This window comes from Pan paniscus, chromosome 14, assembly GCF_029289425.2.
Source record: "Pan paniscus chromosome 14, NHGRI_mPanPan1-v2.0_pri, whole genome shotgun sequence".
Taxonomy (NCBI): Eukaryota; Metazoa; Chordata; class Mammalia; order Primates; family Hominidae; genus Pan; species Pan paniscus.
Genome location: NC_073263.2, coordinates 3,524,022 through 3,541,663, shown reverse-complemented (window position 1 = coordinate 3,541,663; position 17,642 = coordinate 3,524,022). Strand labels below are relative to the sequence as shown.

Genomic DNA, 17,642 nt, shown 5'->3' with positions numbered 1-17,642 from the left:
AGACCCCAGCATGAATGTTCTGGAATCCTATGTGAGGGACAAACATTCAGACCACGGCAGGAGTGTTCTGGAATCCTATGTGAGGAACAAACATTCAGACCACAGCAGGAGTGTTCTGGAATCCTATATGAGGGATAAGCATTCAGACCCTCGTAGCAGTGTTCTGGAATCCTATGTGAGGGAGAAGCATTCAGAGCACAGCAGGAGTGCTCTGGAATCCCATGTTAGGGACAAACATTCAGAATCTCATAACATTGTGCTGGAAACCTATGTGAGGGACAGACATTTAGACCCTCGCAGCAGTGTTCTGGAATCCCATGTGAGGGACAAACATTCAGATCCTCGCAGCAGTGTTCTGGAATTCTATGTGAGTGACAAACATTCAGACTCCAGCAGCAGTGTTCTGTATTCCTATGTGAAGGACAAACATTCAGAACCCAGGAGCAGTGTTTTGAAATCATATGTTAAGGGCAAACATACAGACCCTAGCATCAATGTTCTAAAATCGTATGTGAGGGACATACATTCAGACCCTCGCAGCAGTGTTCTGGAATCCTATATGGGGGACAAACATTCAGACCCCAGCAGCAGGCTTCTGGAATCCTATGTGTGGGACAAACATTCAGACAATGGAAGCAGTGTTCTGGAATCCTATGTGAGGAACAAACAATGAGACCACAGCAAGAGTGTTCTGGAATCCTTTGTGAGGGACAAACATTCAGACCACAGTAGGAGAGTTCTGGAATCCTATGTGAAGGACAAACATTCAGACCCTCGTAGCAATGTTCTGGAATCCTATGTGAGGGACAAACTTTCAGACAACAGCAGGAGTGTTCTGGAATCCTGTGTGAGGGACAAACATTCAGACCCTCATAGTAGTTTTCTGGTATCCTAAGTGCGGGACAAACATTCAGACCCTCTTAGCAGTGTTCTGGAAGCCTATGTGAGGGACAAACATTCAGAATTTCATGGCAGTGTTCTGGAATACTATGTGAGGGACAAACATTCACACCACAGCTGGAGTGTTCTGGAATCCTATGTGAGGAACAAAAATTCAGACCCCAGCATGAGTCTTCTGGAATCCTATGTGAGGGACAAACATTCAGAATTTCATGGCAGTGTTCTGGAATCCTGTGTGAGGGACAAACATTCAGACCCCAGCAGGAGTGTTCTGAAATCCTACGTGAGGGACAAACATTCATACCCTCGTGGCAGTGTTCTCGAATCCTATGTGAGAGACAAACATTCAGACCCTCATAACAGTTTTCTGGAAACCTACGTGAGGGACAAACATTCACACCACTGCAGGAATGTTCTGGAATCCTATGTGAGAGCAAACATTCAGACCACAGCAGGAGTCTTCTGGAACGCTATGTCAGGGACAAACATTCAGACACTCGCAGGAGGCTTCTGGAATCCTACGTGAGGGACAAATATTCAGACAACAGCAGCAGTGTTCTGGAATCCTTTGTGGGGGAAAAACATTCAGAGCCTTGTAGTGTTGTGGAATCCTATGCGATGGACAGACATTTAGACCACAGCAGCAGTGTTCTGGAATCCCATGTGAGAGACAAACATTCAGACCCGAACAGGAGTGTTCCGGAATCCTATGTGAGGGACAAACATTCAGACCCTTTTAGCAGTGTTCTGGAATCCTATGTGAGGGACAAACATTCATATCCTCACAGCAGTGTTATGGAATCCTATGTCATGGACAAACATTCAGACCTTCGTAGCAGTGTTCTGGAATCCTATGTGAGGGACAAACATTCAGACCACAGCAGGAGTGTTCTGGAATGCTTTCTGTGAGACAAACATTCAGACCACAGCAAGAGTGTTCTGGTATCCTATGTGAGGGTCAAATATTCTGACTCTCGTAGCAGTGTTCTGGTATCCTATGTGAGGGTCAAATATTCTGACTCTCGTAGCAGTGTTCTGGAATCCTATGGGAAGGACCAACATTCAGACACTCGTAGCAGTGTTCTGGAATGCTATGTGACAGACCCCATTTACACCCTCGTACCACTGTTTGGGAATCCTATATCAGGGACATTGAGACACCAGCCGCAGTGTTCTGGAATCATATGTGACAGAGAAACATTCAGACCACAGCAGCAGCGTTCTGGAATCCTATGTGATGGACAAACTTTCAGACTACAGCAGGAGTGTTCTGGAATCCTATGTGAGGGACAAACTTTCAGACCCTCGTAGCAATGTTCTGGAATCCAATGTGAGGGACAAACATTCAGAACCCAGCAGCAGTGTTCTGGAATCCTATGTGAGGGAGAAACATTCAGACCCTCGCAGCAGTGTTCTGGAGTTCTATGTGAGGGACAGACATTCAGAACCCAGCAGCAGTGTTCTGGAATCCTATGTGAGGGACAAACATTCAGACCCCAGCAGCAGTGTTCTGGAATCCTATGTGAGGGACAAACATTCAGACCATGACAGCAGTGTTCTGGAGTCCTATGTAACGGACAAATATTCAGAACCTCGTAGCAGTGATCTGGAATCCTATGTGAGGGACAAACTTTCAGGCCCCAGCAGCAGTGTTCTGGAATCCTATGTGAGGGACAAACCTTCTGACCCTCGTATCAGTGTTCTGGTATTCTATGTGAGGGACAGACATTCAGACCCCAGCATCAGTGTTCTGGAATCCTGTGTGAGGGACAAACATTCAGACCCCAGGAACAGCGTTCTGAAATCCTAAGTTAAGAGTAAACATTCAGACCCCAACATCAATGTTCTGGAATCCTTTGTGAGGGACAAACATTCAGACCCTCATAGCAGTGTTCTGGAATCCTATGTGAGGGAGAAACATTCAGACCTCAGGAGCAGCGTTTTGGTATCATATATGAGGGACAAACACGCAGACCCCAGCAGCCGTGTTCTGGAATGTTATGATTGGGTTTATACTGTGAATCTCAGAAGTGTTCCTTTTTAATTAATTTTCCACCTTAGGTGGAACATGACTAGAATGGGCTACAGTGGAAGGGGTAATTCCCTTCCCCTAGGTTATTTAGTCTCTGATTATACTAGAGCAGATTAGGCTGAAGTTAGGTAGTTTCTCCTGTGGACAAGCCTTTTTAAGAACTTGGTGCTCTGGCACATTTCAAACTGGTTTCCCTTTTTCCTTCCGAAAGGCTGAAGCAAGAGGGGAGTTTTCGCAGGTATTTGTCACAGGAGCCTGGTGAAGCTCCATGAGACAATTTTACAATATTGTTCCCCCTCCCCCACAATAACTCTATCTCTTTGTAGTTTTTACCACTTAGAGTTGTCCTTGTGTATCCTCCAGCCAATCACCAGTTACAGTTTGAGTTTTTCTACTCCAGCACTGGTTCCAAAGTTGGTTTCAGTAGTGTGTCCATGTTCCTGTAAGCCATTAAGTCCTATATTCACTTCTCTGTCTCTGCAATCCTGGGGGCAGTGGTTTGCCCTGTGTCCTCCCCTGAGTTTCAAATCTAGACAGAATTGTTGATTGTTTAGTCTCTTCAACTTTTTATTTGTTGTAAAGATTAATCGTGTCATATTAATTTGTTTTTAAGATTGTTATGAAAATTAATTATTGTAAAGTACTTATTAATTACTTCCAAGCTTCTTACATGCAGAAATAGGAACGTGGAATATGTTTCTAAAACTATCTTCTCAATGCCTGTGTGCACAGTTAAAGGATTTTTTTCCACAGCAATATGATAGTGATGAATTATATTAAACTTCCGAATATTGAACTTTTCTTTATTCGTGGAATAAACTCAGAAAGTTCCTTCTTGGTCTCCACAGTCTATTTCTCTTCCTGTGTAAATGTTAGCGTTTCTGTAGATTCTGTACTTGTTTCTTTTATTCTTTCCTTCTCTCATTTTCGTTTGGTCTGATGGATTCAGGTACCATTGAAATTCTGGTAATTTCCAAATCTTTATCTGTAGTTTTGATCTCTCTTCTGAACCACTGGAGCCATATTCCCAATTGCCAGTTGAACATTCCCACATATGGAACCTCAGATGTTTCACACATGATATGTCCAGGTCTGTGTCACTTCTGGTTATCATATTCTTTTATTTTTTTGCAAATTTCACTTCACAACACAAGTATCAAACTAGCTGGATCAGGGCAGATAACTTGGAAGCAAAACTCCCCTTTTTACCCACTGCATAGCAAATTGGTACCAAATCCTGTTTCTACATTTTTTTCCTTTTAAGAACTGCTTCCCTATTGTGTATTCTTATGCTCCGTGTCCTGATGTACTGATGTAGGTGGTCATCTGTCTTCCTCTTTACTCCCTTCTGACTTTCCCTTAAGCTCTTTCCCATTCTCTTTCTCAGGGATGGCTGTTAAAATGCCAATATGGTCATGTAACTTTTCTGTCCTTACTGGATCTCCTTATTTACACCTGTTTGTGAAGTGGCTGTGTTCAGCCTGGGTGGATACAGCAATTTTTTGTCCTGTAGAGAGGAAATTTTGAAATGCCAGTGTATATGTTTTTAATTAATTGTACTCACCCTTTTGTATTCATGTGTTTTGCATCTGTGGATTCAGCCAACTTCAGATTGAAAATATTCCCACACAAATAGATGGTTGTCTCTGTGCAGAGCATCTACAGAAATTTTTCTTGTCATTATTTCCTAAACAGTACAGTATAACAGCCATTTATGTAGCATTACATTGTCTTCAGTATTATATATAATTCAAAGATTTAAAGTTCTGTCATGCATGGCTTACTGATGGGATTACTTTCTGAGTAATGTATCCTTAGGTAATTTCATTGTTTTGTGAACATCATAGTGTTACAAAAACCTACATGATATTATATTTTTATTTATATGTTTTTGGTATATTGTTAACCAGATGTCTCAGAGCCATTATTGAATATAATTTTCTGCACTTCATCTGCAATGCGAATATCAGGTTTCTGTGTATGTTTCATCATCATCTTATGGGACTATTGTGATATACATGTTTCATCATTGACTGAAATGTTATTATGCAGCTCATGACTGTATACAGGATGATGTGCATAAATTATATGCAAATATGAGACGTTTATATAAGAGAATTATCCAATCTGTGGATTTTGGTATCTGGGGGTATCTTGGAGTCAGTCCCCATGGATACTGAGGAAGTAATGTAATGTAAAAATGATAGGTGCAAACGAATTTTTGAAATTAGGTCAAATATTTAAGTGCAGAATCACTGCATAATCCATTCCTTAAATATTGCATTTAACTTTCATCACTGCCCAGGATCATTCGTCTAGGCATGGTGCTGTCCAGAGTTTCATTAAAGTGGTATGTGTCCTTTTTGCCTTTGTGAGTAGACTTCTGATACTTTCTCATAGTCATGAGAATTCATTGTTCATGTGGAAGAGCCAAACATCTCATTTTTCAGTAAAGTGGAACTTCATGATGCAAAATAAACAAAATTTATTTTCTCCTCTCTTATCTTAGTCGGCACTGAAGTTGGGTCTCAATGAGTTCACCTAAACATTATTCCCAGTATGTGTTTATACTTATATATTCATAACCAGATCATGAGCTCCTTTGAGGAGTAGAATTTTATTCCTTTTTTTTTTTTTGACAGATAGGGTCTCTGTTGGCCAGGCTGGAGTGCAGTGGTGTGATCATACCTCACTGCACTGTCAAACTCCTGGGCTCGAGCAGTCCTTCAGCCTCAGCTTCCAGAGTAGCCAGGACTACAGGCATGCATTATGCCTATTTATTAATTATTTTTGTAGAGAGAAGGTCTTGCATTTTGTTTATACTTTTATCCCTAGCAACAAGGGTGGTTCTAGATCCATAAGGTCAACTTTGTAATACAATTTTATTAATTCATAAGTTATTATGGTGGAAGCATATCTCTACTGTGATTACTCCTTCTCCCACCATAAGCAGTACAAAACAAACTACATCTTATGTAAAATACATATAAGACACATGGACACACAAAAGAGTGAATTCCAAGATTCTTGTTATTTTGGCCCTGGGCTGATGCTTTGACTTGAGGAAAAATGTGCCATTACAGGGGTTGATACCCCCACCTGGATGACGCTCAGAGGAAACCTGTACAGGGACATGATGTTGGAGACCTACAGCAGCCTGGTATCATTGGGTGAGTGAAACTTCCCAGTAACTCCCACGAATGTGTTTTGTTGTTGGTAAATATAAGAACCCTTTTAAGGTATAATAATATTTACTTGTAAGATTCCACTTGATGAAAAATATGTCACTAATCTGTAATGAAATGTTCAAATTGGCTCCTTCATTGCACAGTCCCTGAAGCCCAGCTGTTGTCATTCTGAAAAGGATTTGACTTAGTGGTTTGACAAAGTCTTCCATTGTTTCTCATTACCAGGGCATTGCATTACCAAACCTGAGATGATCTTCAAGCTAGAGCAAGGAGCAGAGCCATGGATAGTAGAAGAAGCCCCAAACCTGAGACTTTCAGGTCAGTCGGTGAATACTGGGCAGGGAGGCCTGCAGGAGTAATGCCCAGCAGATTTTGGTAGTGTTATCTTGTTTTCACCACTTTTTTCCCTAGGTCGTCGACCTGAAGACTGTTGGTCTGCATTAAATGTGCATTATATAGTCCCCAGAGGTAGCTCTCTTTCATATATCACAGTATCTTATTTTTCTGAGTATCTTATTCTATTTACCCCAAATCCAATCCCTGCCATCCTCTCCTTAGGCATTTTTCTTTGCTATTTATTTTCTCTATTTCCCCCTTTTCCTCTATTGTGATGTAGTATCTTAAACAAATTTTTAGATGTTCATGCATTTATTTATCCTTTGAATGTATCTTAAGCAATTTTTAAGAATCAGTCATTATAACAATGATGATGAAAATAGTGTTTCTTTTTAAGCCGTAGCTGTATTCTTCTTGTTTTATTTTTTATTAAACTGATGGTTCTCACTCTGTTTCTCAGACTCAAGTGCAGTGGCATGATTATAGTTAACTGTAATGATGAACTCCTGGGCTCAAGTGTTCCTCCCACCCTAGCCTCCCAAGTAGCTAGGACTACAGGTGTGTGCCACCACACCCAGATAATTTTTTATTGTTTGTAAATATGAGGTCTTGTTCTATTGCCCAGGCTGGTCTTCAACTTCTGGCCTCAAATGACCCTTGTAGGCCTGCAACTACAAAAAAAAAAAATATATATATATATATATATATATATATAGTAGCTGAGTATGGTGACATGGGTTTGTAATCCCAGTTTTTATACTTGGGAGGCTGAGGTGGAAGGATTGCTTGGGCTCAGGAGTTTGAAGCTTCAGTGAGCTGTGATAGCAACACTGCACTCCAGCCTGGGTAACAGAGTAAGATCCTGTCTCAGAAAGAAATTATGAAGCTGAGGAGGACCCATCATAGGGCCCTGGATAGGTGTGGTGCTGGACTTGGGAGGAGAACCAGAAGATTCTGGGTCTCAAGTCCAAAGAAACCAATTATTTCCTGTTGAAGGGCTCAGATTTCTGTTTGAGAGTGGAGTTTGTAGTTACCATTTGAAGATGAGAAATGTACAGGAAACTTCATTTTTATATAAAACTATGTGACATCTGAAACTCCAAAACACAAAATAAAACCCTTCAAAAATGGTGAATTATCAAGCAGGGTTGTGTGAGTGGAGGGGGCAGGGCTGTTGATCTCAGAAGGAACCAGAAATACACTTTTCAAAGATGATGGGCACAGCCTGAGTTGCAGAACCAATCCTTCAGATCACCAGTATGGTTTTTTGACTGGAGCTTCTGTGCCTATTATGGTTCTGGGAAGCAGGGGATGTCATGTTTAAGTAGGAATTTGCCAGGATCTGTTTTTGTTTAACATGGGGAATAAGAGATTTTCTGCTTGGAAAACCTCCAGACACTTTTAACCATTCTCAGGGAGGAGTGAAAGGTTAACATATAGGCAAAATCCTGTCCATAAGCTACTTCCATGCTTAGGAGACAGAAAAATGGTCATCTCCTGTACCTGCCAGTTGCTGACCCAGGAAAAATTGGCTATCTTCAAAGAAGAATAATGAAAAAAATACCAGCCATTAAAACAGCCACAATTGTTATATGAATAATTAGAAAAAAAGAGAGAAAACAAATGACAGATAATTAGAACTTATTAAAACCTATGAGTAGGAAATAGATACATATTATTACCAAGTAGTTCTTTGTGAAATAAAAAAGAACAGGAAAACTTCAAAATGCAAAAAAAAAACTCAGTTGAACATTAGAATATATACTGATTTATTACATTATGTCAGTAGGAACAGGAACCATATGCATATAAAACAAACACGCATTATTAATTTTTATCAAATCTTTCTCCACTGGGATAGGAAGTAATTTTTTTTAACCTTTACACAAGCATTCTGTAAGACATGCTCATGTGTGGTTCATGGATACCTTTTTCTCATTTCAGCTGTCCAGATCATTGATGACCTTATTGAAAGGAGCCATGAAAGTCATGATAGATTTTTCTGGCAAATCGTAATCACCAACAGCAACAAATCAACTCAGGAGAGAGTGGAATTAGGAAAAACGTTTAATTTGAACTCAAACCATGTATTAAATATGATTACAAATAATGGAAACAGTTCAGGAATGAAGCCTGGGCAGTTTAACGTTTGCCAGAACGTGCTTTTCCCTATTAAGCCTTGTGAGACACAGTCTGGAGAGAAACCTCATGTCCCTGATATAACCAGGAAATCCCACAGATATCATGAGCATCTTACTCAACATCACAAGATTCAAACTCTGCTGCAGGTTTTTCAATGTAATGAGCAAGGGAAAACCTTCAACACAGAGGCAATGTTCTTTATACATAAGAAGGTTCATATAGGACAGACCTTTGGTAAATATAATGAATATGAGAAAGTCTGTAATAACTTAGCTGTTATTATCCAAGGGGTAACTCAGGTAGGACAGCCAACTTGCTGTAGAAAGTCTGACTTCACTAAACATCAGCAAACACACACAGGAGAGAAACCCTATGAATGTATTGGATGTGAGAAACTCTCCATTAGCAAATCAGACCTTATGATACAGCGCAAGATGCCTACTGAGGAAAAACCTTATGCCTGTAACTGGTGTGAAAAATTGTTCAGCTATAAGTCCAGCCTCACTATCCATCAGAGAATTCACACAGGGGAAAAGCCCTATGGATGCAATGAATGTGGAAAAACCTTTCACCATAAGTCATTCCTCACTTTACATCAAAGAACTCACACAGGGGATAAACCCTACAAATGTATTGAATGTGGAAAAACTTTTCACCGTAAGTCACTTCTCACTTTACATCACAGAACTCACTCAGGGGAAAAGCCCTATCAGTGCAGTGAACGTGGAAAAACCTTTAGCCAGAAGTCATACCTCACAATACATCATAGAACTCACACCGGGGAAAAGCCCTATGCATGTGACCAATGAGAAAAAGCATTTAGCCATAAGTCAAGGCTTACTGTCCATCAGAGAACACACACAGGGGAAAAACCCTATGAATGTAATGAGTGTGGAAAACCCTTTATCAATAAGTCAAAATTCAGGATACATCAGAGAACTCACATAGGGGAAAAACCCTATGAATGCAATGAATGTGGGAAAACCTTTCACCATAGGTCTTTCCTCACTGTTCATCAAAGGACTCACACGGGAAAAACCCTATGAATGCAATGAATGTGGGAAAACCTTTCCCCGTAAGTCATTCCTCACTGTCCAGCAGAGAACTCATACTGGGGAAAAACCATATGCATGTAACGAATGTGGAAAAACATATAGCCACAAGTCATAACTTACAGTACGTCACAGAACTCACACGGGAAAAACCTTATGAATGTAATGAATGTGGAAAATCCTTTTACTGTAAGTCATTCCTAACTATACATCAGATAACTCATGCTGGCAAAAAACTGTATGAATTTAATGAATGTGAGAAAACCTTTATCCATAAGTTAAACCTTGGGATACACAAGAGAACTCACACAGAGGAAAGACCCTATGAATGTAATGAATGTGGAAAAACCTTTCATCAGAAGTCAAATCTCAGCACCCATCAGGGAACTCACACAGGGGAGAAACCTTATGTATGTAATGAATGTGGAAAAACCTTTCATCTCAAGTCATTCCTCACCGTACACTGGAGAACTCACATGGGAAAAACCGTATGGATGTAATGAAAGTGGAAAAACTTTTTGTCAGAAATCATACCTTATTATACATCAGAAAGCTCAAAGTGGGGAAAAACCCTATGAAAGTAATGAATGTGGAAAATCCTTTCATCAGGAGGCAAATCTTCAGAAGCATCAAAGTATTCACATGGGGTAGAAACACTATGAATGTAGTGAATGTGGAAAAACCTTCAGTCAGAAGTCAGTCCTCACTGTACATCATAGAACCCATACTGGAGAAAAACCTTACAAATGTAATGAGTGTGGGAAAACCTTTTGTCACAAGTCAAACCTCAATACGCATCAGAGAACTCACTCTGGAGAGAAACCCTATAAATGTGATGAATGTAGGAAATCTTTTTGCCATAGGACAGTTCTCACTGTACATCAGAGAACTCACACAGGTAAGAAGCTATTTGAATGTAAAGAATGTAGGAAAACCTTCTCCCAGGAGTCAAAACTCTTTGTACATCACAGAACTCACACAGGGGAAAAATATTTTAGATGTAATGAATATAGGAAAACTTTCTCCCAGAAGTCAGGCCTTGGTATACATCAGAGAACACACACAGGAGAAAAACCTTATGAATGTAAGGAATGTGGGAAAACCTTTTGCCAGAAGTCACACCTCAGCAGGCATCAACAAACCCATATAGGAGAAAAATCTGACGTAGCTGAGGCAGGCTATGCGTTCCCTCAAAATCACTCTTTTTTCCCTGGAACACACAACCTACACGTCTCTGGCTACTATTATAGATTTCTCCATGCTCAGTCTAGGAGAATATGGCCACAAATGGTGACCATTACCTCCTGGCCTACCAACAAGAAGGTCTTAACCATGCTGTAAGAGATGTGCTATCATGCAGGCTTTCTTGTTCCCATTTTTACAGCACACTTCACACTTTAATGTCACAGATATGGCTGTTTTCCTAGAAGCTCATGTACCAACCTCTGCCAGCTTCAAACATTTCTTCTGCAACTTCCTCACCTCTCTTCACCTCCATAGAATTGAAGAGAGTTAGGGCCTTTCTCAAGATTAGGCTTTATCTCAAGGGAATGTTGGGGCTGGTTTGATCTTCTATGCAGACCACTCAGACTTTCTCTGTATCAGTAAAAACCTGTTTTGTTTTTTAAAAAACATTCATGTGTTCACTGGAGTAGCACCTATAACTTCCTTCAAGAACTTTTTCTTTGCATTCACAACTTGGGTAGCTGATGCAAGAAGCTTAGCTTTGGACTGTCTTAGCTGCCAACATGCCTTCTTCACTAAGCTTGATGATTTCCACCTTTTGATTTGAAGTGGCAGATGTGCACACTTCTTTTCTCTTGAACACATGGTGGCCACTGCAGAGTGAAGTGGCCTAATTTCACTGTTATATCTTGGGGAATGGGGGGCTGGAAGAGAGAAATAGAGACAGGGAAATTACTAGTCAATGAAGCAGTCAAACACAACATTTTTCCCTCATGTTTTCTGTCTTCCATAGAGTTCCATCACCCTGAGACAATTCCAATAGTAACATCAGAAAACACTGATCACAGATCATCATAACAGATGTGATAACTAAAATCTTTGAAAGACTGTGGGGATTGCCAAAAGATGTGACACAGATGTGAAGTGAGCACACGGTGTTGGAAAAATGGTGCTGGTCAGACTTACTCAGCATTTCGTGGACACAAATCTTTAATTTGTTAAAAAGGTGATGTTGCCAAGCAAAATAAAGTGAAGCTCGATAAAGTGAGTTGTGCCTCTATTTTGATGGGCTCTAACAATTTGTCTTTTCATTGGTGCATTTAAACCATTGACATTCAAAGTGATTATAGAGTTGGATTAATTTTGCCATATCATTTTCCATTCACTCCTATTGTTCTTTGTTATTGCTTTGTCCTCCACTCTTTTTCAGCCTTTTATGGAGTTGATGATTTTATATGATTTTTGTTTCCTCTCTCTTTTTTTTTTATTGAGGCAGTCACCCAGGCTAGAGTGTAGTGGTGTGATCATGGCTCCCTGGAGCCTCAACCTCGTGGGTTCAAGTGATCCTTCCACCTCAGTCTCCCAATTAGCTAGGACTACAAGTATGCAATTAGCTAGGACTACAAGTATGCATCACCATACCTGGCCTTTTCTTTTCTGTAGGGACAGGGTCTCACTGTGTTGCTCAGGATAGTCTCTAACTCCTGGGCTCAAGCCATCTTTCTACCTTGGCATGAGCCACCGTACCTGGCCTGTTTCCTCTTTTTAGCATTTTTATACTTTGGTTTTTACTAGTTGCCCTGGAGTTTGCAGTATAGACTTGCAACAAATCCAAGTCCACCTTCAAATAACACTATACCAGTTCAGTTACTTCAACTGCCTTCTAATGGAAATGTAATACCAGCTTCTCTCATATTCCCATCTCTTGTGTTATTGTTGCCATTTGTTTCACTTATATGTAAGCATACATAGCCTTGTATATATTAAAGTATGTAATTGGCCGGGTGCCATGGCTCATGCCTGTAATTCCAACACTTTGGGAGGTTGCGGCAGGTGGATCATGAGGTCAGGAGATGGAGACCCTCCTTGCTAACATGGCGAAACTCCATCTCTACTAAAAATATAAAAAATTAGCTGGATGTGGTGGCACACGCCTGTAGTCCCAGCTACTCGGGAGGCTGAGACAGGAGAATTGTTTGAATCAGGGAGGAGGTGGAGGTTGCAGTGAGCTGAGATTGCACCACTGCACTCCAGCCTGGGTGACAGAGCAAGACTCCATCTCAAAAAAAAAGTAATTGCATACATTGTTATTATATACAAACTATTATATGTTAGGTCAATTAAGAATAAAAAGTAAGCGGCCGGGTGCAGTGGCTCATGCCTGTAGTTCCAGCACTTTGGGAGGCAGAGGCGGGCAGATCACGAGGTCAGGAGATTGAGACCATCCTGGCTAACATGGTGAAACCCCGTCTCTGGCAAAGATGATGGAACACTGTCTCTACTAAAAATACAAAACAATTAGCCAGGCGTGGTGGAGGTTGCCTGTAATCCCAGCTACTTGGGAGGCTGAGGAAGAGAATTGCTTGAACCTGGGAGACAGAGGTTGCAGTGAGCTGAGATTGTGCCACTGCACTCTAGCCTGGGCAACAGAGTGAGACTCTGTCTCAAAATAAATAAATAAAAATAAATAAAATGTAGATTCAGTTTTCAGATGTAGATCTTTTTTTTCTCTAGATAATGTTTAATATTTTCTCACATGACACATCTGCTGGAAACAAGTTTCCTCAACTTTTCTTTGTCCAAGAAATGTTTTGTTTCTCATTTACTTTTGAAAGAAGATCTCACAGGACACTGAAATCTAAGTTGATTTTTTTTTTCTCTCAGCATGTTCAATATTTCATTCCACTCTCTTTTTACTTTCATGGTTCTGAGATTTTGAATGTAATTCTTTTTTTTTTTTTTTGAGACAGAGTCTCATTCTGTTGCCCAGGCTGGAGTGCAGTGGTGTGATCTCAGCTCAGAGAAAGCTCTGCCTCCTGGGATCACACCATTCTTCTGCCTCAGCCTCCCGAGTAGCTGGGACTACAGGTGCCCGCCACCATGCCCAGCTAATTTTTTTGTATTTTTAGTAGAGACGGAGTTTCACCGTGTTAGCCAGGATGGTCTTGATCTCCTGACCTCGTGATCTGCCCAACTCGGCCTCCCAAAGTACTGAGATTACAGGTGTGAGCCACCGAGCCTGGCCTGAATGTGATTCTTATCTTTGTTTCTCTATAGGTAAGATGTTGTCCACTCCACCTTTGGTTTCTTTTGGATTTGATGTTTTATACAGTTGGAGAATAATATGTCTAGGTGTAGGTTTTTTGCATTCATCCTGCCTGGTGTGCTCTGAGCTTCCTGGATCTTTGGTTTGGTGTCTGATATTAACAGTGGAAGTTGTCAGACATGATTGTTTCAGATGTTTCTTCTATTTCTCTCTCTTCTCCTTCTGGTATTCTCATCACTCTATGTTACACATTTTCTAGCTGTCCCACAGTTCTTGGATATTATGTTCCATTGTTTTCAGTTTTTAAAGTTTCCTTCAATGTTTCCAGAGCTCAGAGACTCTTTCCCTTGTTGTGTTCGGTCTACTAGTAAGCCAATCAAAGATATTCTTCATGTCTGTTGCAGTATTTTTTTATCTCTACTGTTTCTTTTTTGTTCTTTTCTTGGACTTCTGTCTCTCTGCTTACATTGCCTATCTGTTCTTGAATGCTGTCTCCTTTGTTCATCAGAGCCCTTAGCATACTACTCAGATTTTTTTTAAAATCCCCGTCTGACAATTCCAAAATCAAAGCTGTGTCTAGTTCTGATGATCTGTCACTTCAAATTGTGTTTTTTGCCTTTTAGTATGCCTTGTGCTTTTTCTTTATTCCTAGAGATGAGACACCAGGTAAAGGGAACTACTGTAACAGTGCACCCAGTAATGATGGGAAGCTGTGCAGGGGAGGGGAAGCTGTCTTAGTCCATCAACCAGCATAACTAAAAGCAAGTAATTTGTAAACAACGAAATTTATTGCTCAGTTTAGAGGCTAGAAAGTCCAAAGTCAAGGTTCCAGGAGATTCAGTGTTTGATGAGACCCATTCCTCATAGATGGTGCCAGCTATATATCCTCTCATGTTGGAATGGACAAAGAAGCTTCCTTTGGCCTCTTTCATAAGTGCACTAATGCTAATCAGGATGGCATTGCCATTACATTTCAAAGGCCCCACCCCTTAATTCTAGTGCATTGGAGACTCGGTTTCAACAGGCACATTCTGCAGTGGGTAGGGCAGGGAACAAATATTCAGACTGTAACAGAAGTGTTCTGGAGTCTTACGATCAGGCCTAATTGTTTAAGTGAGTCTCTGCTTTTGGACTATGAACTTCAGATGTGTTTCTCTGTTTTTATCTTCCCCTTTAGTAATGACTGGAGTAGGCTGGAGTTGGGTATTTTCCTTCCAGCAGGTCATTTAGGATCTGATTATATGAGAGCAGGTTAGGCTGAGGGTCAGTAATTTCTCCTGAGGAAAAGCCTTGTTAAGAACAGGGTGCTCTGGCATATTTTAAGATGGTTTTCCTTTTTCCTTCCCAAAGGTGGAAGCAGGAAGCGAGTTTTCTCAGGTATTTGCCACAGGAGGCTGGTGAAGCCTCAGAGGTAAATTTTAAAATATTATGCTCTCTCATAACTGGATCTCCCTGGCGTTTTTACCTCCTTGAGTTGTCCATATGGAACCTTCAGCAATTCACCAGCTATAGTTGAAGATTTTCTACTCCAGCACTGGTTCCTAAGTTGGTTTCAGTAGTAAATCTCTGTTCCTGTAGGCCATAAATTCCTATATTCACTTCTCTATCTCTCCAATTTTGGAGGCAGTGGTTTGCCCTATATCCTCTCTTCACAATAAATCCACAAAGAATTGTTGATTTTTCAGTCTCTTCAGCTTTTGTTTCATTAAATTTTTTTTTTAGAGTTGGGGGTCTCACTATGTTGCCCAGGCTGGTCTCAAACTCCTGGACACAAGTGATCCTCCTGCTTTGGCCTGCCAAAGTGCTGGGATTACAGGCATGAGCCACCACACCTGACCTTTTCAGCTTTTCATGTGTTGTTAAGATGGACTGATTACTTCCATTCTTTTTTTTTTTTTTTTCCTTTTTTTGAGATGGAGTCTCGCTTTATTGCTCAGGGTGGAGTGCAATGGTGCAATCTCAGCTCACTGCAACCTCTGGCTCCCAGGTTCAAGTGATTCTCCCTGCCTCAGCCTCCTGAGTAGTTGGGATTACAGGCCCCCACCACCATGCTGGCTAATTTTTGTATTATTATATTATTTTTTATTTTTTTGAGGCAGAGCTCACTCTGTCATCCAGGCTGTAGTGCAGTGGCATCTTCTTGGTTCACTGCAACCTCCACCTCCCAGGTTCAACCAATTCTTCTGCCTCAGCCTCCCAAGTAGCTGGTACTGCTGGCACATACCACCACACTTTGCTAATTTTTGTATTTTTAGTACAGATGGGGTTTTGCCATGTTGGCCAGGTTGGTCTCAAACTCCTGACTTTAGGTGATCCACCAACCTCAGTCTCCCAAAGTACTGGGGTTACAGGTGTGAGCCTCCGTGCCCAGCCTAATTTTTGTATTTTTAGTAGAGACGGGGTTTTGCCTTCTTGGCCAGGCTGGTCTTGAACTTTTGACTTCAGGTGATCTGCCCACCTCGGTCTCCCAAAGTGCTGGGATAACAGACATGAGCCACTGCACCTGGCCACTTCTAAGCTTCTTACATACAGAAATCAGAACCTGGAATCTGTTTCTAAGACTTATCTTCTTAATACCTATGTGGACAATTAAAGGATTTTTCTCCTCAGGACTCTGAATATGATGAATTGTATCAATAGACTTTCTAATATTGATCTTTTCTTAATTTGTGAAATGAACTCAGACAGTTCCTTCTTGGTCTTAACAGACTTTCTCTTTGTAAATATTAGTGTTTCTGTGGATTCTGTACTTGTTCCTTTTTATCCTTTCATTCTCTTAGGTTCACTTGGTCTGATGGATTCAGGTACCATTGAAATTCTGATAGTTCCAAAATTTTTATCTCCAGCTTTGATCTCTCTCGTGAACTCTGGAACTGTATTCCCAATTGCCAGTTGGACTTCCCTACATATGGGACCTCAGATATTTCAAACATGATGTGTCTAAGACTGTATCTCTTCTGGCCATCATATTGTTCTTTTATTTTTCCAAATTTCACATCAGCAGTAACAAACTAGCTGTGATCATGGCAGATAGCCTGGAAACAAAACTACCCTTTTTACACTCTGCACAGCAAATTGACATCAAATCCTGTTTCTACTTTTTTTCCTTTTAACTATTTCTTCCTTATTCTGTATTCTCACTGCTCCATCTTCTGATGCAGGAGGTCATCTGGCTTTCTATTTTCCTCTCCTCTGACTCTTAAGCCCTTTCCCATTCTCTTTCTCAGGAATGGCTGTTAAAATGCCAATATAGTCATGTAACTTTCCTGTACTTAGTGAACCTCCTTATTTACACCCTGTTTGTGAAGTGGCTGTGTTCACCCTGGGTGGACACAGAATGTTTTTGGCATGTACAAAGAGAATTTTATGCTGCCTGTGTACAGCTATTAATTTGTAAGTACACTCAGCTTTTTGTATCTGTAGGTTTAACATCTGCATATGTAAACAAACTTGGGTGCAAAATATTTGAAATAAAATCAGACGCTTGCATCTGTGGTGAAAATATTCAGACTTTTTATTGTCATTATTTCCTAAACAACACAACTATTTACATCCACATTGTATTTGGTCTTCTAAGAGTGAAAGAAAAATAAAGCTTGGGACTCCAAACTCATTAAGCTAAAGGGAAAAGTCAAGCTGGGAACTCGGTCATGCAAACCTGCCTCCTCCTTTTGGTTCCTAAATAAGATGGCTACAAGATAAAAAGCTTTTTATCTTGTAGCCCCTCCCTCATATTTTTCCCACAAGGAAATTTCTGGTAT

The 17,642-nt window shown here is 40.6% G+C and overlaps 1 pseudogene; it reads left to right on the top strand.

The window, feature by feature from the left end:
* Positions 1 to 5,367: 5,367 nt before the first annotated feature.
* LOC117978902 (zinc finger protein 717-like) lies at positions 5,368 to 17,370 on the top strand (annotated as a pseudogene).
* The last annotated feature ends 272 nt before the right edge of the window (positions 17,371 to 17,642 follow it).